This window comes from Nicotiana tomentosiformis, chromosome 6 (genome assembly GCF_000390325.3).
Source record: "Nicotiana tomentosiformis chromosome 6, ASM39032v3, whole genome shotgun sequence".
NCBI classification, from domain to species: domain Eukaryota; kingdom Viridiplantae; phylum Streptophyta; class Magnoliopsida; order Solanales; family Solanaceae; genus Nicotiana; species Nicotiana tomentosiformis.
The window spans coordinates 95,418,245-95,443,682 of NC_090817.1; the positions used below are offsets into that span (position 1 = coordinate 95,418,245).

The 25,438-nt window shown below is 37.5% G+C and overlaps 1 protein-coding gene across 1 annotated transcript in view; it reads right to left on the bottom strand.

Annotated features, from left to right (window-relative positions):
* Nucleotides 1-5,399: 5,399 nt before the first annotated feature.
* LOC104085852 (uncharacterized) overlaps nt 5,400-25,438 on the bottom strand; it is a 58,387-nt gene continuing 38,348 nt past the window's right edge. The window contains exon 10 of the mRNA XM_070177608.1: nt 5,400-5,461. The gene's annotated coding sequence lies outside the window, so the exon portion shown is untranslated. The remainder of the gene's footprint in view (nt 5,462-25,438) is intronic.

Sequence of the window (25,438 nt, forward strand, 5' to 3'; positions counted from 1 at the left end):
GTTCTAAATAAATCTTCATCTTATATAATTTTGCCTCTCAAGCCAGGGAAGGATACCAAATATATGATTACACTTCGAGTATTATCACGCACAATTATGCTGAGGTCGTACGACCCGATCCAGAATAATATGTACACTACCGAGGGTCGAGCGGAGAAGCATCTATCTACTGCTGAGGCATTCAGCCCGCTCCACAAGAAGAGAGGATACTTTATAAGCATTTGACTTAAACATTATTAAAGGCTAATACATAATATAATACAAATTACATTAACGGTCTTTCACAATTCCTCTGACAAGTTCTAATATAATTTAGGCACTTTAATTAACAAGTAAGGTGCAAACATTTCAAGTAATTCATGATTTGGGTCCTAAAACTACCCGGACATAAGCATAGTTAGTAGCTATGCACGGACTCTCGTCACCTCGTACGTACGTAGCCCCCACAATTAGAAGCAAACATTGATTGAAATCACCTATGGGGTAAATTTCCTCTTACAAAGTTAGACAAGAGACTTACCTCATCTCAAGGCTCACTTTCCGATCACAATTTCGCTCTAAAGCCCCAACTCGATGCCGAACAATCCAAAACTAATCAAATGTTATATAAATTAATCAATACATGTTCAAAAGTTCATATTCTAACTATTAGAGTGATTACCCAACCTCAAATGAAGGATTCCTAAAATTCATCCCTAGGCCCACGTGCCCGGATTCCAAAAATATTTGTAGAAATTGTTACCCATAACCTCACGAACTCAAATATATAATTTTCACTCAATTCCCTAACCATTTTCGTGGTTAAATCCCATTTTTATCAAAATATAGGTTTTTCATCTAAACCCATGATTCTCACAATTTTACATGTTAAAATCTACCCATAATCTATGCATTTAACTCACATTGTATAGAAATTACTTACCTCAAAGTACTAGGTGAAAATCCCTGTCCAAGAGCTCCAAAATCGCCCAAGAGGTGAAAGAAAATGAGTGAAAAATCGTCTAAGTCCCGCATTAAATGGGCCATTCTGCCTCTAGGACTTCCACATCTGCGGTCCTTGAGCCGTATCTGCAGAAGGTTCATCACAGATGCGGTCCTCCCTTGGCTGGCCTAAGTCCGCTTTTTCGGAATAAGGGTCACTTCTGCGATGCCGCTCATGCGGCAGAGGAGCCGCACCTGCGCAAGTCTCGCTTCTACGGTCCCTTGACCGCTTCTGTGGTCGCGCATATGCAGTCGCCATGTCCGCATCTGTGGTTTCTGGATGCCCATGCTAGTCCACTTCTGTTACTGTTGGCTTGCTTCTGCGAGCTCGCACCTGTGGCTGGACCTCCGCAGGTGCGATTACACCAGAAGCTGGGTGCTTCAGTTGTTCACCCATGGCTAAGCGACCTTCATGCATTATCCGAATGGCATCTGGGGACCCCGAGGCCCCTTCCAAACATGACAAAAAGTTTGAAAGCATAAAACGGACTCACTCGCACCCTCGGAATGCAGAAAACAACATCAAAACTAAGAATCACACCCCAAACCAAATTGAATCAACTTATGAACTTCAAGTTCTTCCAACTTACTTCGAACACGCCAAAACATAAACTACTCTGAATGATACCAAATTTTGCGTGCAAGTCTTAAATCACCATACAGAACTCTTCCCCAGCTCGGAATCCCAAACGGACATCGATAACACCAAAACCTACTTCAAACAAAATTTAAAGAACTTTTAACCCTTCAATAAGCCAACTTTCAACCTTAAGCGCTGAAATGCTCCCGGGTCATCCAAAACCCGATCCGAACATATGTGCAAGTCCAAAATCATCATACAAACCTATTGGAACTTTCAAATCCTGGTTCCGAGGTCGTTTACTCAAAGTGTTGACCAAAGTCAAACTTAGCCTTTTAAAAGCCAACTAAGGAACTAAGCGTTCCGATTTGAATATGAACCCTTCCAAATCCCGAACTAACCATCCCTGCAAGTCATAAATTAGTAAAAGCACGTACGAGGAGTCTTATTTAGGAGAACGGGGACTTAGGAAGCAAAACAACCGGTCGGGTCGTTACACTCTCTCTTCGTCTCTCTATCTCTACTTCTCTGTTTTTCCCCCAATTTGTCTTTCTTATTGTATATAGTTTTAATGGAATTTATCAATGAATTTCAATCGTTTTACTATAGAGTTTTAACTTAGTAAATTCTCTTCATGTTGCATAATTGATGTTTGAATTAAAATTGTCAATCAATAAATTTTGAAGGTATTTGATTCTCCACCATTGACGGCCATTAAAAAGCTTCGAAGCTTTGAATTCGAATTTGGGTTTTCAAAAACTATTATTTCGTTGGATTGGGTGTTGTTACAAATAATTGAGAATATTATTTTGAGTTTATATCTCAATTTTGATGGTGATTGGTGAAGATTAGACTTGATTTTGGCCGAAGAAGAAGAAGAAGAAGAACGCATGACATACAATATACTTACGAAATTGTATTAATGTTGTATTATAGTTGTATGTAAATTGTATTTAAGTTGTATTATGTTGTAGTTATAATTTTTTTATTTTGAGTTTATATCTCAATTTTGATGGTGATTGGTGAAGATTAGACTTGATTTTGGCTGAAGAGGAAGAAGAAGAATTAATGTTGTATTAATGTTTTCAAACTTATTCATATTTTTGGTAACTCTGGTAAACGATTTGGGTTTCATTGAAGTACTCGAAAGGCGGAACTATTTTCAGAAATCATGTTTTTGTTGAACATTTGATTGTTAGGTTACTTCTGGTATTACTTGTTTTATGTTGTTATGAACTGTTGTGGAATATTGGTATTGGCCCCTACCTTTCTGCTAGCTCGTTATTACTTTCAACCTGAGGTTAGGTTTTTTACTTATTGAGTACATGGGGTCGGTTGTACTCATACTACACTTCTGCACCTTGCGTGCAGATGTTGGCTGTTGTTGTTGCTGTGTTCGATGGGAGCTGGATTGAAAATGTACCTGCGTCCCGGCTGTAGCTTCCTCTTGTTCGTGGTAGCTTTAGATCTGTTAAACTCTGTTTATGTACTATTCAAACAGACTATGTATTTATTTCATTTCCGCTTTGTAAACTCTATTCTTAGAAGCTCATGATTTGTACTACCAGTTCTTGAGGAATGTATTAGATTTAGATATTTCTTTTGAATAATTATCTTATTAATATTATTGGAAATTTGATAATTATTAATTGGCTTACCTAGCGGGTTGGGTTATGTGCCATCACGACTAGTTGAATTTTGGGTTGTGACAATGGATAACTTAGACAATTACATGAATTGATTTGTTTCCAAACAAGAAACACTTGGATTTAAATCAGTTTTCTTTCAAAGTTGTTACTTAATTAGTTTCGGCCACGTAAAAGCTTTTAACTTTTAATAAGAAGGAAAAAATTCCTCTTTCCCTATGTTGTACGTAAACTTTTAATAAGAAGGAAAAATTTCTCTTTCCATATGCTATTTTTTGGCTGCGTTCTAAAGGTAATTTCAGCTGGTTTTCGATGGTCGGTTGATGGGTGGTTTTGGGCTTGGTTTTAGGTGTAAAAGTGTGCGATTTGTGGGCTGTTTTTGCTGGGTTTTAAGGTGCTTTAAGTGGCTGGTTTTTGTGGCTGAACATGTGAATCGAAATTAAGTAAAATGTTCAATACTTCCACCTCTGTCGATGTAGCACCAGCAACAGCAGCAATAAAAATTCGACGGTGATACATTTGTATGGTATAACAACATACAAATTAAAAATAAAATTCCGTACAAAATTTATACAAATTTGATTCATCTACAATAACATATAAACTAAAAATAAATTTTATACAACTAATTATACACTAGTATACAATTTTCATACAAATATGTTTTGTGTATGTATTTTGTATGTAGTGTGTTCTTCTTCCTCTCTGAAATTCCAATCAAAACTTCCACTCTTAATACAATTTTGATTTTATAAACAACTTTATGTAAAAAAAATAGTATTTATAACTTAAATAAAAATTTCATACAACGATTCATACATTATACAACTATTTTTCAACTTTCATACAACATTCAAATAAAAATATATAACTACAATAGAATACAACTCAACTACAATTTACATACAACTATAATACAACTTTAGTATAATTTTAATACAAATTTATATGTATGTTGAATGTCATATGTTTCTTCTTCGAGTTTCAATGTGAGATCCAGCAAAAATCAACTCTAATCTTCATCAAACAACATCAAAATTGAGATATAAATTCCAAAGAATATTCTCAATTATTTGCAACAACACCCAATCCAAACAAATATATTTTTTGAAAATTTAAATTCGAATCCAAAGTTTCAAAGCTTTTTAAAGGTTGTCAATGGTGGAGATTCAAACACCTTCAAAATTTATTGATTGACAATTTCAATTCGATCCAATTGTGCAATATGAAAGGAAATTGTTAAGTTAAAACCCTATAATAAAACGATTGAAATCTTTTGATAAATTCTCTGGAAACCAAAGAGAGGATAAAGTAGATGAGAAAAGAGAGAAAAACAGGGAAAATCAAAGGAAGAAAAGTAGGGTTGGGGAAAGAATAGGGAATGTGTGTGAGAGAGATCGAAGAGAGAGAGGGAAGAGGGAATAACCGATACTCCCTAGTCAATTTTTAATATAAAGGGATACTCATTAATACTAATTTGTATATAAGTGGTAAATTATATATCTAAATTGTAATTAAGTTATATGTTTCTAATGTAGCACATATAAGTAAAAATCTCGTTCAGAAAAGGAAGGAGTTGGAAGTACGGGCTCAAATCATCAGTTATGGATCTCAATTTGGATATCAGTTACATATAAAAATTAAGATAAAATTTATATAATTAAAAAGTAAACGTACGGTAAATTAATTTTGTCTAATAAAATATATTATAATAGACAACATGAAATTTGTGATTGAAAAAAAGGCTTTGATTTGCACAATAATCATATCATATAAAGAAAAACAGAGAGATAGCTATTAAAGAGATGTTTAACTACGAAACAAATGTAAAACGGAGAATATAATATTTTAATTACTCATTAAGTGGAGGATAGGGGATTAATCCTTTTGTAAACTAAATTAGTTTCAAAATATTTTTCGGTTTTAAAAGATCATGCCCTTTTTTTAATTGTTATTTATTATTCTAAATGAGATGTTTTTCTTAAAAAATATATAAAATATTTGATAGATAGAAAATATGGATCGTGGCCGGCGGGAGTATTTCCTCCATAACAATGGTGTTATTCCTTGTCTTTTACTACTTCACTTTCCTCCTAAACATTATTACTTTTTCTAACAGCGTAATATCCTTGTCAATTTCATAATATTCTGTCACTTTTTGTTATTGTACATATCAATCCTTCTTTTTCTCTTTTTTTTCCTTCTATTCTTTGAAGGGAAAACTAGAACTGTTCCATACAAGGCATAAATAAAGCTCTACATTAGGATGGTACACTCTTAATATAAAACACATGAACTATTATTGTCGAAGAGTGAAAAACTCTCTCTACAATTATTCTCCCCCCGGATGGCCCCATCCCTACCCCTCACGCAGGAACAACTATCACCACCGGCACTAAAAACCCCCGACCCACCGGACACAAATTCAACACAGATGGAAGCTGAATGAACTCAAAAAAAAAATGTTAACACCTTTAAGGAGATACTAGCGGAAAACAACTATACAAACAAGCGTATACAACACCCAATACTACCAACCGGAGGCAGTACCCAAATCAACCACTGACGATGCCACTAGGCCCATCATCCTCAGCCAAGAACAAAAAAACATACTCTACCACCCATGGTGTTCCTCATCAATCGTCAATATCTTTGTGAAAAAGGTACCCCCGCCACCTATTGAAATCGAAATTGCAACACCTATGGAATCCCAGTGAACATCTGACACTAATAGATCTGGGCTGGAATTTCTTTGTGGTGAAATTTGAAAAAGAAGAGAACATGAAGTTTGCATTGCACGCACCTGATTCAGTAGCTCGGTTTCACAGGGCAAATTCAAAACCTTGTTGTAGGCCTGTCATGAGGCATTGTCATCATGTGGAAAGATGACATTCTGAAGATTGATGAAGTCTCCACCATCCCCCAGGGCATCAATATCATGGTCAAGGTAACTCCCTCTTCCACCCCTTGGCTTTTCACTGAAATATATGCCAGCAACACTTATACTAATAGAAGGGCTCTATGGGATCAGCTTAGAACCATCTCTGATGGTTATAGGGGGAGCTGGCTAGTAGGGGGGACTTCAATTAAGTCCTAAGGGCTAGAGATAGGTAAGGGGAAAACTTTATCTCTTCCCCAAGAGCTAACTTGTTCTGGCACTGCTTGAACTATTGTAAGCTTATTGACTTGGTTTTAAGGGAGTAAATAAACTTGGTTTAACATGAGGTATATGAATATGAGTCAACTAATCCTGGAAAGACTAGATAGGTATTTTACCAATGATGAGTGGATCCAGGGTTACCTTCTAGTAATGTGAGTCACCTCCCTAGAACACATTCTGATCATTTTCTTATGCTGATCAGCATGTGGCCCAATGCATTCAATACTCCATCTAGACCTTTTAAGTTTGAACCCATGTGGTGTAGTCACTCATCCTTATCTACCATTGTCCAACAAGCCTATGAAGGGTGTGGTAGCCTAGAAAGGGGTACTGATTAGTTCCAGTCCCAAGTGCTGACCTGGAACATAAATGTGTTTGGAAATATATTTTATAAAAAGAAACATATTACTGCCAGACTTGGGGGCATTTAGAAATCTAATGCCTACACCTTTAGTACATTTCTTTAGAATCTAGAAGGTCAATTTCTAGAGGAATATTCCTATATTCTCAAATATGAAGAGGACTTTTGGAAAACTAAGTTTAGGATCAACTAGCCGATGGAGGATGATGCTAATACTAGATTATTTCATAAATCAACCCTCATTAGGAAAAGAAAGAACAAATTCATGTCCCTACAAGATGAGGTAGGAAACTGGATTGAGGAGCAGCATGAAATCCAAAACACCATTTACTACTACTACTCCAATCTATTCACCACTGAACACTTAGTCTCATCCACTCCCTGGAAAAGCACAATCTATAATGCCCATACCATGTCCACTAGAGAGCAAGCTATGCCGAATGCCCCTACGGAGTAGTGAAATTAAGGTAGCCATGTTCTCTTTCAAACATACAAAGGCCCCTGGACCTGATGGTCTCCACCATATTTTCTACCAAATATACTGGAATATCCTTGAGAAACAAAATAACCTAGTTCTGTAATCAAACTTTCAATACCCTAGAAATGAAGCTTGAAGTTAATACAACCTAGCTCTGTCTGATCCTTAAGTGTGTCAATGCCACAATCCTTAAGAATTTCAGACCTATTGTGCTATGCAACACTATGTACAAACTGATTACCAAAATAATTGTCAATAGAATCAAGCATGTCCTCCCTTCCATCATTGGCCCAAGTCAGGCTAGTTTCTTGTCCAATAGGAGGGCCAGTGATAATGCCATCATAGTAAATAAATACATCAGTCACTTCACTAAGATGAAAGGGAAAATGCTAACATGTTCCTCAAATTTGACCTAGGAAAGGAATTTGACATATTAGAATGGTCCTTTATTAGAGACACTTTGGTGTTCTTTGGTTTCCCCCACAATATGACCAAATTAATCATGTATTGCATCTCTTCAAGCTCTATTTCTATCCTGGTAAATGGGGGTAGAACTGAATTTTTCCATCATAGTAGGGGTATCAGACAAGGGGACCCTATGTCCCCTTATATTTTCATCATGTGCATGGAAAGCTTATCTAGAAGCATTGAATCTCAAGTGCAACATGGTAGTTGACGTGCCCATAATTCCACGGCACATCATGCCCATAATTAAGTCATCATATTTCCCTAGCACCTCGTGCCCTCATTTCATATCACAACTGCACGGACAATTCACGTGCCAATTATCAATATTATTTCATCACAACACCTCGTGCCCACAATTCATATCACAACTGCACGGACAATTCACGTGCCAAATATCCTCATTATTTACTCACGGCACCTCGTGCCCACATTTTATTTTATAATCTGCCTGACAATAGCCACAGGTTCTCAATTATAACATAGATCATATTGTTATCAATTTACCAACAACAAGACAAATTGCACAAGGTATAAAAATAAACACAAGAAAATCATAACATCACATGAAAATTATCAACACCACAACCCCACATCATCACATATCGTCCCTGACAAAAGCCACCCTTATCGCTCCTATTGCCACCCTTATCGCTCCTATAGCCACCCTTATCGTTTCGCCCAGACAATATCAATAGTCACCCTTAATGCTCCTATTACCACCCTTATCACTTCTATAGCTACCCTTATCACTCCGCCCAGACAATATTCCAACAAACACAACAACAATGAAATGCCACCCTTATACCCACATAATATCAATAGTGAAATGCCACCCTTATATCCTCAAAATAACAACGGTGAAATACCACCCTTATATCCTCAAAATAACACCTCGCACAACACAATAATTTATACGGGAATTTATCACGACAACATAAAAAATCAATATATATCACAATTTGCCCAATGGCCACAACCAAATTCAAAAGATACAACCAAATCAATAAATTTCACAACAAATAGCTGAAGGCTCCACACAACGTGTATAACACCACAAAACAATCAACTTAGATAGAAATTATTCAGCATAAATCAAAGCCTTCATTAATCTAAATTTAGATAATTATATTAAAACTTCTCCTTAAACTTGCTTAATTAATTATTTGCATAGGGAAAATTCAAAATGAAATTAAATTCCCAGAATTATCAAACCAACAAACTCACTGAATTACATAAATATTCAAATAACAATCACATCAAATTGTTATATAAAAACAAGTTCAACCAACAAGGATTTAGGCATGGCAAATATATGATTAAATAAATGCCAACAATTATCCAATTTACTACACAATATGCTTAAAACTTAAACCCAATATATTTTGCACATACAAGCCCGAGTACGTACTCGTCACCTCGCGTACCCAGCTTTTCATATTTCACAAACGGCACATAAGACTCGATGCCTAAGGGGTAATTCCCCCACTCGAGGTTAGGAAAGACACTTACCTTTTTGAAGTTAGGCCGATATTCCAAAATAGCCTTGACCTCCGAACATCTCAAATCTATCCAAATTAATTGTACAACTTCATTAAAATTCAGCGGAAACAATTCCGGATAATAATACGTCGACTTAAAATTTTATTCCAAAAAGTCAACAAAAGTCAACCTGGGACCCGCCTCTCGGAACTTGACATAATTTTCATGAAATCCGAACACCCATTCCGATACGAGTTCAACCATACAAATTTTATCGAATTCCAATAACAAATCGACCTCCAAATCTTAAATTTAAATCAAGAGGATTTTCTAAAATTTTCAACCCAATTCACTAATTTAGTGATAAAAACAACAATAGATTAATGTAATTTAACCAAAATCAAGTTAGGAGTTCCTACCCCAATGTTTTCCTTGAAAAACTCTCGAATATTCGCCTCACCCGAGCTTCCTTGGTCCAAAAATGGAATAATGACACGAATTTGGACTTTATTCTGTTGCCCAGGGGTTTGTTCTTCGCGTTCGCGACACCCCCCTCGCGTTCGCGATGAACAAATTCTTCAAAAGTCATTTTCAAACTCTTCTCAGATAGCTTCTAGTATAATGGTCATAACTATTTGTACAAAACTCCAAATGATTAATGGTTTGACTTTATGTAAACTAGACTCCAAGAGCTATAACTTCTATTTGTTGCTCATCTCCAAATTCCTTATAAATTACAAGATATAAGCTTTCAAATTCAGCCATATGCAACAGAGATTTCCAAACTCTTCCCGGACAGCCTATAGTGTATCTACCATAACTTTTTGTACATAACTCCATATGACAAATAGTTTACCTTTATGATGGGGCCTGAAATCACATCATAACACGAACCTGGTCGAGGCCTATAGTCCCAATACATAACACGAACCTGGTCGAGGCCTGAAATCACATCAAACAACATCAAAGCCATGAATCATACCCCAATTCAAGCCTAATGAACTTTGAAATTTTAAATTCTATATCTTGTGCCTAAACACATCAAATCAATCTGGAATGACTTCAAATTTTGCACACAAGTCATAATTGACATAACGAATCTATTCCAATTTTCAGAATCGGATTCCGGTCCCGATCTCAAAAAGTCAACCCCCCGATCAAACTTCCCAAAAAATCATCTTTCGCCATTTCAAGCCAAATTCCTCTACAGACCTCCAAAAAATTTTTCGGACACACTCCTAAGTCCATAATCACCATACGGAGCTATTGACATCATCGAAATTCCATTCCAGAGTCGTATTCACATAGTTCCGACTACAGTAAAAATCCTAAGACTTAAGCTTTTGTTTTGGGGACCAAGTGTCCCAAATCACTCCGAATCATCTGGTAACTGAATTCAACCACGCACGCAAGTCAATACACATAATAAGTAGCTGCTCAGGGCCTTATGCCGCCATACGGGGCTTAAATTCTTAAAACGACAAGTCGAGTCGTTACATTCTCCACCTCTTAAACAAATGTTCATCCTCGAACGTGCTAATAATTATTCTGAGGTTACCGAATTGATAATTTTTACTTTTACACATATACTCACGGTTGGTCCTACATTACTGCATTGGAGGTAAGTCCGGCAACACCATCTCATTTGAGTTTATTTCTTTTATCCATATTTGTGAACCTTAAGACCAATTTCTTACACTCCAAACATTTTCAGAAAGTCCGATTTTTCATGAACGCATGGTATTACTCTCAACTGGCTATAGCAACTCGTGCCTACGCACACATCAACTTTCTTGATAGTGTTGAAGTACTTCAAAAAATTTCTGGGGTGTTACATTCTTCCCCGCTTAGGATCATTCGTCAACAAACACATAACATAATTTATCTCTTCTTTCACACATATCAATCTCCCAAATTTTTCTAACTCCCAAATTTTTCATAAAATTTCGACAGAGTCTCCCCTGTAAATGGGCCTATCCACCTACCAGAGTAATACCAAAACTACTCCTAACAACACATCCACAAGGTATATATCAATAACACTGATCTCAACATTACAAGCATTGCATTATCATTATGATATCAGGACATGAAGTACATCATATGTATGCTCATCACCACATCTCAGGTCTTAAATGTTGTTCATAATTAATTCCAGCATCATAAATTAATCTCATATTAACTAGTACCTCGTTTCAAATTTTTCACAACACTGACAACATAATGTGAGGCATGAAGACCTCATAACTATTTGTCCGATTTAATGAGTCACATTTAACGCCACCTGGGCACTCATCTTATAGGTTAAAACTCAATGTTTACATCACGAAAATGGCTGAATATGCACATAAAATATACAATAATTATCAAATAATCCCAACAGGCATGACTCCCTATTAATATTATTGCACAGATTAAATTTCACAAGGGAGAATTTTAAACTCATAAATATTTCACCACAAGGATCTCGTCCTTATATAACTTCCATCGCGGCTTGCAGCCCAGTTTAAATATTTCACACCATGTAAAAATGCGAGGATCTCGTCCTCAACTCCGAATCACAAGTATTTTGCACATTGTGCCAACTGAAATTTCAATTTTCTTTCTTTCTTCTTTTCAATAAATTTCGTAGACAGTTTTCACAACACATAATGAACCCTCATACCGGTAGGGCATATAATTCATAAAAATTGGAATCAATTATTTCGAAACACATTAAACCCACTGTAATGAATAATAAAAATTACTTTTGGACTTATAGCCCTCAATGGTGTACAAAATTAAAATGGCAGACACAGGTTCACATATTTAAATCTCCCAACAGGTATAAACATATAAGTGGGTCACAAAATTACGAAGCTCACCCATAAGTGGAGCATAATAGGAGAACTCACCTCAATATTCAAAACCGAATCAAATTAAGGAAAATATCCTTTTATAATAAAAATCAGGATCGTACCTGTAACGATACCATCTGGTGTATTGGCCTCAGCCAAATCATAGAGATTATATCAACGGGTCAGGCCTCCACCTCTTAGACGCCCACTACCCATCTGTCTTCCACCTCTAGCTGACTGTGCACGTGGAGTATTAACTGGAATAAAGCTTGTAGCTTGAGTGCTCTGATGAAATCCACCCCTCCCAAGTCTGGGACAATCTCTCATGATGTGCCTAGCATCACCACACTCATAACAACCCCTCTGAGGTCGCGACGGCTCGAACTGAGTCTGTGCCGGATAATTGAAATAATCATTAGAGGAATCTCGTGCCAGTGGTTCATTGTAAGAACTTACTGGAGCAATCCGAGTAATCTGATGTGCAGACTGAGCTGACCGACTGCTCGAGCCTTCTCTATAATGTGTTCTAGCTGAAGAATAAAATCCACTAAACCCTCCAGATCTTCGAGACCTTTTGGCCTCCTTAGACTCCCTTTCCTCGCCTAAAACACCCTCAATCTTCCTTGCAATCTCCATTACTTGTTGAAATGGAGTATCAATTTGTAATTCTCGAGCCATGCATATTTTAATATCATATTCGATCCCCTAAATGAATCTGCGGACCCGTTCTCTGATTGTAGGAACTGGGATAGGTGCATGACGGGCTAACTCACTGAACCTGATAGCATATTCTAACACTGTCATAGTGCCCTGACGCAACCGTTAAAACTTTGTGCGCCATGCATCTCTGAGAGTCTGCGGAATAAACTCTTTCAAGAACATTTTCGAAAATTGAGTCCAAGTTGGTGGTGTGGCATCGATTGGTCTACCTTCTTCATAGATTTTCCAGCATTGATATGCTGTGCCTGACAGTTAAAATATAGTAAAGGCAACTCCGCTCACTTCCACAATACCCTTGGTGTGGAGAATACGGTGACAATTTTCTATAAATCCTTGGGCATCCTCTGTAGCTATACCACCGAAAGTAGGTGGACTCTGCCTCTTAAACCTTTCAAGTCTCTTTTGTTCTTCTTCTGATGCCTCGGGCCTGACCTCAGGTGGAACCGGAATAATAGGTTGTACCGGTACTACATCCGAAACCTGACCAACGTGAACCTTCTGCTCTAGAGTTGTGATAGGAGTCTGAGCTACTCCCCCAATCTGCGGAATGTTTGGTGTAATAGAGATCAATCCCGCCTGAGTTAATGTACCGAACATACTCAGGAACTGTGCTAAAGTCTCCTGAAGTCCGGGGGTAACAACAGGTGCTTCTGGTACCTGTCCCCCAACTGGAGCTACTAGAGACTCCTCAAATATTGTTCTGACAGGTGCTCTAGTCGCAGCACGTGCCCTTCCTCGACCTCTACCTCAGCCCCGGCCTCTTGCAGCCCTAGCAGTATGTGCGGATGTCTGCTCAGCTAATCCAGCAGCACGTGTCCTCACCATCTATGAGAGAATGGATATACAAAGGTTCAAATTCCAAATTCAACAAATTTCGCACGACAGGAATGAAAGAAATGGAAATTTCCTAACAGTTCTGTAGCCTCTCGAAGATAAGTACAGATGCCCCCATACCGATCTGCAAGACTCTACTAGACTCGTTCGTGACTCGTAGAACCTATGAACCTAGAGCTCTGATACCAACTTGTCATGATCCAAAATCCCACCACAGGAGTCGTGATGGCACCTAGTCTCTAAGACTAGGTAAGCCGATTTCCATTACATTTTTGGAGCCCCCTTTGTTTTTTTATTAAATAAGTATCCAAAACTAACAACGGAACAAATATGAATGTACAACCTCCCAAGACTGGTAGTACTGAGTCACGAACTCTAACTGAATACATAGAATGATCACGAGGACCGAATATACAATACTGTTTGATTACAAGTTAACAGTACAATAAAATGAAAAGACTCCAAGGGACTGCGACGACCAAGCAACTCTACCTTGAATCCTTACGATCCCGCTTTAACTCTGCTCAAGTCTGTTATCTTCAATACCTGGCTTTGCACAAAAATGTGCAGAAGTCTAGTATGAGTACGCCACGGTCGGTACCCAGTAAGTATCAAGACTAACCTCAATGGAGTAGAGATGAGGTACAGTCAAGACACTCACTAGTTTAATAACTTGTGAAATATAATATACAAGATAATAGGAAACAAATAACAATATGGCAACATGAAACAACCAGTGATATGCACAGCAGACAACAAGAATACCATTAATATCGCTCAACAATTAATAAGTACAATTACACCCAATTAAATCAAGTCCTTCAAATAAATGCCTTCACATATAATTCTTCCAAATAATTCTCTTTCAAATATAATTTTCTCAATTAATTATTTTTCAAATATAATTCTTTCAATAAATCTTTCAAATATAATTTCCTCAAATAAATATCTTTCAAATACAATTCTTTCATATAATACTTTCTAAGTAAAAATCCTTCCAAATAAATATTTTGAATATAATTCTTTCAATTAAAAAGTCACCAAGTGACACCTCATTTCATAATCATTAAAATACGGGTCTCGGTCCATTTTTATATTTTTCGTAAACACGGGTCTCAGCCCATTTTCATATTTCCACGGCACCTCGTGCCCATAATTAAATCATCATATTTGCCCAGCACCTCGTGCCCTCATTTCATATCACAACTGCACAGACAATTCACGTGCCAATTATCATTATCATTTCATCACAGCACCTCATGCCCACAATTCTTATCACAATTGCACGGATAATTCACATGCCAAATATCCTCATTATTTACTCACGGTACCTCGTGCCCACATTTCATTTTATAATCCGCCTGGCAATAGCCACAGGCTCTCAATTACAACATAAATTATATTGTTATCAATTTACCAACAAAAAGACAAATTGCACAAGGTATAAAAATAAACACAAGAAAATCATAACATCACATGAAAATTATCAACACCACAACCCCACATCATCACATATCGTCCCTGACAATAGCCACCCTTATCGCTCCGCCCAGACAATATCAATAGCCACCATTATCGCTCCTATTGCCACCCTTATCGCTCCTATAGCCACCCTTATCACTCCGCCGAGACAATATTCCAACAAACACAATAACAGTGAAATGCCACCCTTATACCCACATAATATCAACAGTGAAATGCCACCCTTATATCTTCAAAATAACAACGGTGAAATGCCACCCTTATATCCTCAAAATAACACCTCACACAACACAATAATTTATATGGGAATTTATCACGACAACATAACAAAATTAATTCATATCACAATTTGCCCAATGGCCACAACCAAATTCCAAAGATATAACCAAATCAATAAATTTCACAACAAATAGACGAAGGCTCCACACAATGTGTATAACACCACAAAAACAATCAACATAGATAGAAATTATTCAGCATAAATCAAATCCTTCATTAATCTAAATTTAGATAATTATATTAAGGCTTCTCCTTAAACTTGCTTAATTAATTATTTGCATAGGGAAAATTCAAAATGAAATTAAATTCCCAGAATTATCAAACCAACAAACTCACGGAATTACATAAATATTCAAATAACAATCACATCAAATTGTTATATAAAAACAAGTTCAACCAACAAGGATTTAGGCATGGCAAATAGATGATTAAATAAATGCTAACAATTATCCAATTTACTACACAATATGCCTAAGACTTAAACCCAATATATTTTGCACATACAAGCCCGAATACGTACTCGTTACCTTGCGTACACGGCTTTTCATATTTCACAAACGGCACATAAGACTCGATGCCTAAGTGGTAATTCCCCCACTCGAGGTTAGGCAAGACACTTACCTTTTTGAAGTTAGGCCGATATTCCAAAATAGCCTTGTTGCTTGAATTGACCTCCGGACAGCTCAAATCTATCCAAATTAATTGTACAATTCATTAAAATTCATCGGATACAATTCCGAATAATAATACGTCTACTTAAAATTTTATTCCAAAAATAAACAAAAGTCAACGCGGGACCCACCTCTCGGAACTCGACATAATTTTCATGAAATCCGAACACCCATTCCGATACGAGTTCAACCATACAAATTTTATCGAATTCCAATAACAAATCGACCTCCAAATCTTAAATTTAAATCAAGAGGATTTTCTAAAATTTTCAACCCAATTCACTAATTTAGTGATAAAAACAACAATAGATTTATGTAATTTAACCAAAATCAAGTTAGGAGTTCCTACCCCAATGTTTTCCTTAAAAAACTCTCGAATATTCGCCTCACCCGAGCTTCCTTGGTCCAAAAATGGAATAATGACACGAATTTGGACTTTATTCTATTGCCCAGAGGTTTGTTCTTCGCGTTCACGACACCCCCCTCGCGTTCGCGATGAACAAATTCTTCAAAATTCATTTTCAAACTCTTCTCCGACAACCTTTAGTATAATGGTCATAACTGTTTGTACAAAACTCCAAATGATTAATGGTTTGACTTTATGAATACTAGACTCCAAGTGCTATAACTTCTATTTGTTGCTCATCTCCCAATTCCTTATAGATTACGAGATATAAGCTTCCAAAGTCAACCATGTGCAACAGAGATTTCCAAATTCTTCCCGGACAGCCTATAGTTTTTCTACCGTAACTTTTTGTACACAACTCCATATGACAAATGGTTTACCTTTATGAAAATTCAACACAAAGGGCTACAACTTTTATTTTTGGATCATCTCCAAATTCCTTATAGATTGCGAAATATGAGACTTTAAAGTTAGACGATGAACAGTAAAATTGCCTTCTTCGCGAAAGCGAGAACCTCTTCGCGAATGCGAAGAACAAAGTCCCAACAACAAAATCCTTCTTCGCTAACGCGAGAGGCTCCTTGCGAACGTGAAGAACAACACTAGAACCTGCAACCACCAGCATCAAAACACCCAAACTTTGTCCGGAACCACCCCGAATCAAACCCGAGGCCCTCGGGACCCCGTCCAATCGTACCAACCAGTCCCAATACATAACACGAACCTGCTCGAGGCCTCAAATCACATCAAACAACATCAAAGCCACGAATCATGCCCCAATTCAAGCCTAATGAACTTTGAAATTTCAAATTCTATATCTTGTGCCTAAATATATTAAATCAATCTGGAATGACTTCAAATTTTGCACATAAGTCATAATTGACATAACGAAGCTATTCTAATTTCCAGAATCAGATTCTGGCCTCGATATCAAAAAGTCAACCCCCCGGTTCAACTTCCCAAAAATTCATCTTTTGCCATTTCAAGCCAAATTCCTCTACAGACCTCCAAAAACTTTTCCGGACATGCTCCTAAGTCCATAATCACCATACGGAGCTATTGAGATCATCAAAATTTCATTCCGGAGTCGTCTTCATACACTTCCGACTACGGTAAAAATCCTAAGACTTAAGCTTTCGTTTTGGGGACTAAGTGTCCCAAATCACTTCAAATTATTCGGTAACTGAATTCAACCATGCACGCAAGTCAATACACATAATAAGAAGCTACTCAGGGACTTATGGCGCTAGACGGGACTTAAATTCTTAAAACGACAAGTCGAGTCGTTATAGATAGGTGCACGATAACTGATTGAGGATCCAATTCTTGAGTTAATTTACTCTATAATACGATCGATTCTTACGAATTCAACTGATTATCAGATTACACTTGAAACTTATATTCCTCTTTCGATTAAACACTAGTTTCAATAATTAACCCAATTGAAGCATGGTAAATAATTGCAAGAATAAAAATGATGTTTATGATCTAAAAGGTAATTTCTCAAGAATATCCCATATTTTCTAGTTCAATCAACAGTTCAAGAGGCTCATTCGATTACCTATTTGAATCATGAAATTAAACTAGAGCAAAAGATGTGCAGAAATTTAATATCAAACTTCTCTTTCGATTAAGCAAAATACTAAATAATTCCACAATGCAAATCAAGCTACATCAATTGATTCTAGCAAGTATAAAGAATCGAATCCCTAATCAAGTTATTGAAACACCATATCTTTCAACACCCCAAATGGAATTACTCCATAACAATGGAGTAATGTATCTCAAATAAGCTTAAGAACAAAGAAAACATCAATTCTAAACATATTGCACCGATTGTAGATTGAAATGTTGATAAATTCTTAAGTCTTCTCCCTTTGTGGCTCTCCAATCTTCTCTAGGTCAAAAGATACTGAAAAAGGGTATTTTGGTGCATTTAAACCGAAGTCCAAAACAACCCCCGAACGCAACTACCCTTATTTAGTGAAAATGGAAAGTACTCTAAGAAATTTGGGCTACCGCGCTACATGCCGCGTCGCACCATGCACCACACGTGTTAATATTTCCAGAACATGTTATATCTTCGATTCTGGGCACAATTTGTACTTCCGCACCGTGCCTCGCAGAGCCCCATGCGGCGCGACAGTGCATTTTTCTTAGAGTTATTTTGTTTCTCCAATTTTTGACATCTGGACTTGGTCTTCGACCCCCGAATGTGATCCCGACTTAATTGCTTGGGTTTCTACTCAGACTTCAAAGCTCCAAAAGCTCGAATTAGCTCCACCATAGCTACATAACTCGGAACCACTCATATAAGGCATAAAACACACAATTGTCGCAAAAATACTACCAATTAAAGTTCAACACAAGTAAAATGCAGTAATTTGAGTGCAATACTACGGCTAAAATACTAGTTTCTAGCCTACCATCAACACCCCACACTTAAACCATTGCTCGTCCTCGAGCAATCAAACTTCACTTCACATAGAGACTACCTTCTTATCAGACAACTTCCCTCACGCATCATACCAAGAATATTTAAAATAGACTAAGCACTCTAATGTAACATCCTTGCCTCAACATTTTGACTTAAAAGCACCACACATTTTTCACAACCTGCTCATTTACTTTAACAAAGAAGCCATAGATATTACCTTTTCTTCACAAGTCATATGCCCTCACACAATTAATAGAGAATAATTCCATACACAGTAAAGTTCAAGAACAATTACGAACTCAAGATAGAAAGAATTAACTCACTCTCAGAAATAAAATTCATGTGCCACATAAGACGTACCATAGACTTTTCCGTAGTATAATACTCTACTAATTCAAGCTCATGCATTCAAAGATCAAGTAGGACTTTGATTGGTTGTAATGTAGGTTGCGGGATGGGTAGGATACATTTGGATATAGTGACTATACCTCCCTTAGCACTTTAATACATATACATTAGCAATTTAAACCCCACACTTGTGTTGAACCAAACCCCAACCTTCATTCATAATAGCTTCAAGCTCCCCATATCTTTAAGTACATACAAGGTGAGAACTACCACTAGCAATGTTTTTATTTATTTTTTATTTTTTTATTCTCTACATGTGGCTCTCACAAAATTTTAAACCGCACACCTTTCTCCTTTTTCTATAGTTCACTCAAAACCCGACCATACCTCACTTAGCTTTTACAAGCTCATACGAAACTCATGTTCTCACGAGAGGTAAGAAGTTCAAATAGATAGACAATTCAAACAAAGGGTTCAAGCTTGTAGTGTGGTTGCCAAAGAATTAGGATTACAGGCTCAATGGGGCTAACTAAGATACATATTTATTTGGTGGGTAAAAGCATATTTTTGACTCAACAAAGAAATGCCTATATCACTTCCTAAACTGAACAAGACTACTATTTCGCTTTGCAAATACACGGGCAAATTCTAGACATCAACTGACAAGCACAGAATATCACAAAACCTCACAACATATTGGCACATAACTCACTTAGGATCAGATTTATCTCGACTCTCTAGCCAAAGCAGTTAAGGAGATTTGAGATCAAACAAATTAAGGTACCTATCCATGAGTCAAGAACTGAGCATAGGCATCACAACTAAGGCACTTACTACTCTCAAGGAACAACAACGTCAAGAAAAGTCATCTCCATTTACGACACGGCATAAAACTTCATTATTCCTAATAAAAGAAAAACTAACTACACCCAGTTCAAACAAAAACTTTAGAAAAGAACCGCGACACAAAGGATAATCAAGGTTTAATTATTACACTACCTCAGACAGATTTGTTTTTTATACTTTCCCCTAGAAACCACTCGATTGGGAAAGTCGAAGCTAGAAAATACAAACCAAGTAAACAAATAAATCAAGAAAACAACTAATATAAATCAAGAAAAATATTTTAAAAAAGTACCAATAGTATTACATAGGGGCAGCAACTCACCCCACTCTTAAAGATTTCATTATCCTCAATGAAAATGACTAAACAAAAAATCCCTCATGCTTTAGGCCTAGTCTTCATTACCACCTTCAAAGGTGTCGAGATACTCTTCGTCATCAAAGGGAATGGAGTTGACATCTTCGTCCGGTGGTATCTGTGCACCATTGGCTAAGCCCAGCCACTGTTGAGTGACTGCAGAGAGGGGATGGTCCTCTTGTAATTCTTCCAGATCAACCTCACCTATAGTTGCGCGTAGGCGCATATCTGCAAATAACAATTGTAGTGTCTCCTCCACACGAATAAATATATGGTCTACCTTAACGGCAACAGCATGTGGGTCCTTCATAGCTATGATATCAAAAGGTCAAATAGCATCACCATGAATAGTCTTGTCATAATGAAATTCCTCTTCTACATGTTCTGCCCACAGAAGCCGCGTGATCATACTTGGAAAGTACAGGCGGTGGTCCCTCATTGGCCGCACTCAAGACATGTGCTTGAGCATAATCTTACCCATATCAAGTTTAATCCAAGTTAAGAGAGCATAAATTAGACGCACCTTCATCCTTGAGACATCAGTGTCGTTCTGAGTATGCATGATCTTTGCATTTATCAGCCTTAGCAGAACTCGGGTAGGACGCTGGAAATGACTCTTTTTCAAATATTTTTGGAGTTCATAAGCATCTCACGAGTAGGTGGAAAGAGACCTCGCGCTACACAGTGGTATCTAATATCAGTATATGGTGGTCGACACATCAGGTTTCTGAATAAATGATGTGAATGCTCTTGAACCCTATGGTTTGGTTGATTACTCGGGAAGAGAATGTAATTGTTTTGCCGTGCACTTGGACTTCGTATACAACATCTAGCCAGTTTGCATAAAATTCTTTAACCATGTTCACATTTACCGATTCACCGGGACGGTACATGATGTTGTTGTAAATCGTCGGGTACTTTCTTACAAGCTTTCCATCGTCGATTCCTACTTCTGGGTTAGGACTTACTGCCAGAACAAAGGTCTGAAACCACTGCCTAGCATGAGATGGCACAGCCCTGATGCCGTATTTGTAGTCTGGCACTAAATCTGCATCTGGGTCAATGCGCTCCTCTTCCTCCTCCACCGGGTCGGGGCGATGTGCTTGTCTACCTCCTCGCTGGCTACTAGAGGCAGCTTCTGAGGAACCTGTGTTAGAATGTTTGCTAGGGCGTCGAGACATTATACCTGCAAAAGACGAACAACATTAGCCAAAATTCTTAAAGAAAAATAAGACCAAACAACGTAACCACCCATCACTTATTTTTTTGGCATGTTCACAATCACAATGTATATCAAGAACTCAGACTATCCCTTTTTAAGACACGAAATGACTTTCCGACAAACCCACACTTACCACTCATGATATTGAGACTACATTGCCACAGACTATGCTAATCCAATGCAAACACACAACACTTTCGTAGTTGCTTAAAAAGTTATACTAATTGATTACTACAAAACTCATAAATCAAAAAGCATCACCACACAAGACACACAAAGGATAACATGTTAAAGATTAACAAAAATAAGCATGACCTCCCTCTACACTCTTATTGTCAAGACTTACAATATTTCTCACAATTATCCCCCCAAATTAAGCTCAATTGTCCTTGGGGCATTTCATGAAACATAAGATAGGCAGCAAGATATACATCACTATTGCCATATCGATTATTAAAAGGTCACTCCTTAAATACATCAATCAACCACCCTACAACAATCACAACACCACCAAAGGGTGACAATAGCAAGACACCACCAAAAACCTTAGCCATTTCGGCCATATTGGCCACCACACTAAACCACATCGCAGAAAAAAAAGAAAATTTTAAGCACCATCAAGTCTCACAACAAAAAGATTGTCTCTAATTATAAGAATAATAAAAAACACACAAGTTTATGTAAGAAATTCGTCCATAAGATGAATATTAACAAAAAGAATTTGAAAAACTAGCTAGGGTTAGGGTATGAACTCAAACAAATCAGATTCCCACTAAAAGAAAAGAGATGATAAGAAGGACTTACCCTTACAATTGATGTAGATGAGAAGAATCCAGGAAAAAATGGAGTAATTGGGGGAGATATAGGGTTTTGGAATGAGAGAGAGAGAGAGAGAGAGATTAATGGGCAGCGTTTGAAATATGTGAGAAAAGGGGGAGGGGTTACCGTTAATAAAGCAAACAAAAAAAATAATAATTTTGTACTACCGCGTTGCTGGGTGTGGCGCCCTATGCGGCGCGGTAGTGTGTAATTCCAGTGTGATGTTAAAATAACGTTAGGCAAGCATTTTGGCCTGGTGCGTCACCCCATGCGGCACGCTAGGCCGAGTTTCTTAGAGTTTCAGACACTTTTGAGTTTTAGGTCGCGGGTTGCACCCCGACTCTATTATGTACTTATTTTATGTTCAATTTGTGCTTATACCTGCCCAAACAAGTACCAACATTCCTAAACTCTGAAAATCTTGCAAAACAATTGTCTAACTATTCTACAAAAGTAAGAAAACTAGTTAGAAGTAGTTTTGTGTTATAGTCGTCAGCTTGACTCCGTCACTTAGGCTCAATTGATCACGATGCTAGAGGATTGCTTGTCAAATCCTCCAACAACGTACTGTTTTTAACCTGTGCCCATTCACCTTAAAGCTTTCATTCCCTCCTTCATCCTGAATTTTAATGGCGTCATACAGTGAGACATGTTTCACCATAAACGGACCTGTCCATCTTGATTTGAATTTTCCGGGGAATAATCTAAGTCTACTATTGTATAGTAAGACTTTGTCTCCTTCATGAAATTTCCTTGGCTTAATCAAAATATCATGCCACCTCTTGGTCTTTTCTTTAAAGATATGCACATTTTCATATGCGTCCAGTCTAAACTCCTCTAATTCGTTCATCTGTGCCAACCTGTGTTTGCATGCAAGACTAATATCGAGATTAAGCATCTTGATAGCCCATTATGCTTTATGTTCTATTTCAACAGGTAGATGACACGATTTTTCATAGACTAATTTGAATGGTGAAGTCCATATGGTTGTTTTGAATGTAGTTCATATGCCCATAGAGCTTCTTCCACTTTTAAAGACCAATCCTTGCGAGAAGCACTAACCGTCTTTTTAAGAATTCGTTTTATTTCACGGTTAGCCACTTCAAATTTCCCACTAGTTTGGGCATGGTAAGTGGTTCCTGTTTTGTATGTGACCCCATACTTGGAAAGCAGTGCAACAAATTATTTGTTCACAAAGTGTGACCCATTGTCACTGATAATCACTCGAGGTGTCCCAAATCGGATAAAGATATTTTTTCGTAAGAACTCGTACACCACCCGAGCATCATTGGTCCTAGTAGGAATTGCTTTGACCCATTTAGAGATATAATCAACAACTACTAGGATATACTCATGTGAAAAAGATAGTGGAAACGGGCCCATGAAGTCAATGCCCAAAACATCAAAAATGTCACATACCAGAATGGAGTTTAGTGGAATCTCATCCCTCTGGCTGATGTTACATGTCCTTTGACACTTGTCACATGGAGCTACATATGCCCGAGCGTCTTTGTACAATGTAGGCCAATAGAAACTGACTTCCATGAGCTTAGCTGCAGTGCGATTTCCACAGTAGTATCCTCCAGCTGCTCCATCATGGCAATGAGAAAGAATGCTTGTCATTTCTCCTTCAGGTACACACCTTCGAATCGCACCATCTACACACAGTTTAAATAAGAGAGGATCATTCCAAAAATAACTTTTTACCTCACCTTGAAGCTTCCTTCTTTGATCACGGGAGAGGTCACGAGGTAACCATCCACTGGCTAGAAAATTGGCTATATTAGTATACCAAGGTGGTGTTTCGGAGACTGCAGCAATGGAGATAATTTGCTCATCGGGAAACTCTTCTCTCACATCGACTATTTCAACAGGAGATTTCTCAAGTCGAGATAGATGATCGGCGACTTGATTTTTTGTGCCTTTCCTATATTTGATCTCCAAGTCAAACTCTTGGAGTAGCAACACCCACCGCATCAGGCGCGACTTGGACTCCTTCTTACTCAACAGATATTTCAAGGCTGAGTTATCCGTGTGAACGATCACTTTGCTCCCCACTAGGTATGGTCTAAACTTGTCAAAACCAATGACCACAGCAAAGAAATCTTTCTCAATTGTGGCATAGTTTACTTGAGCTTCATTCAACGTTCTGCTGGCATAGTAAATAAAAAAAACATTTTATCTTTTCTTTGCCCCAGAACTGCCCCAAGAGCTACATCACTGGCATCACACATTATCTCAAATGGCTGGCTCCAATCAAGTGTCACCATAATATGAGCACTTATCAGCTTTTCCTTTATCAATTCGAATGCTCTTAAGCATTCCACATTGAAAACAAACTCGGCATCCTTTGCTAGCAATGCAGTTAACGGTTTGGTAATGTAACGACTCGGTTGGTCATTTGAAGTATTTCAACCATGTTCCCCCATTTACTGCTCAATTTGTGCTTTACAATTGTTATGTGACTCGCTAAGGTGATTGATTCGGGTCCAGTGAGGTTTTGGAAATAATTGGAATACTTAGTTCCAAAGTTTAAAGCTTAGGTTAAAATAGTGATCGTATGTCGACTTATGTGTAAACGACCCCGAAATAGAGTTTTGATGATTCCAATAGCTCTGTATGGTGATTTTGGACTTAGGAGCGTGTCCGGAAATTTTTTTGGAAGCCTGTAACTAAATTAGGCTTGAAATGGCTAAAATAGAAATTTAAGTTTGGGAGTTTGACCGGGGAGTTGACTTTTTGATATCGAGGCCAGAATCAGATTCTGAAAATTGGAATACCTCCATTATGTTATTTATGACTTGTGTGCAAAATTTGAGGTCAATCGGACTTGATTTGATAGGTTTCGACATTGAAGGTAGAAATTGAAAATTGTTAGTTTTTTATTAAGCTTGAATTGGAGTGCAAGAGTGCAATTTTATTTTTGATGTTGTTTGATATGATTTGAGGGCTCTACTAAGTTCGTATCATGTTTTAGGACTTGTTGGTACATTCAGACGGGGTCCCGAGTGGCTCGAATGAGTTCCGGG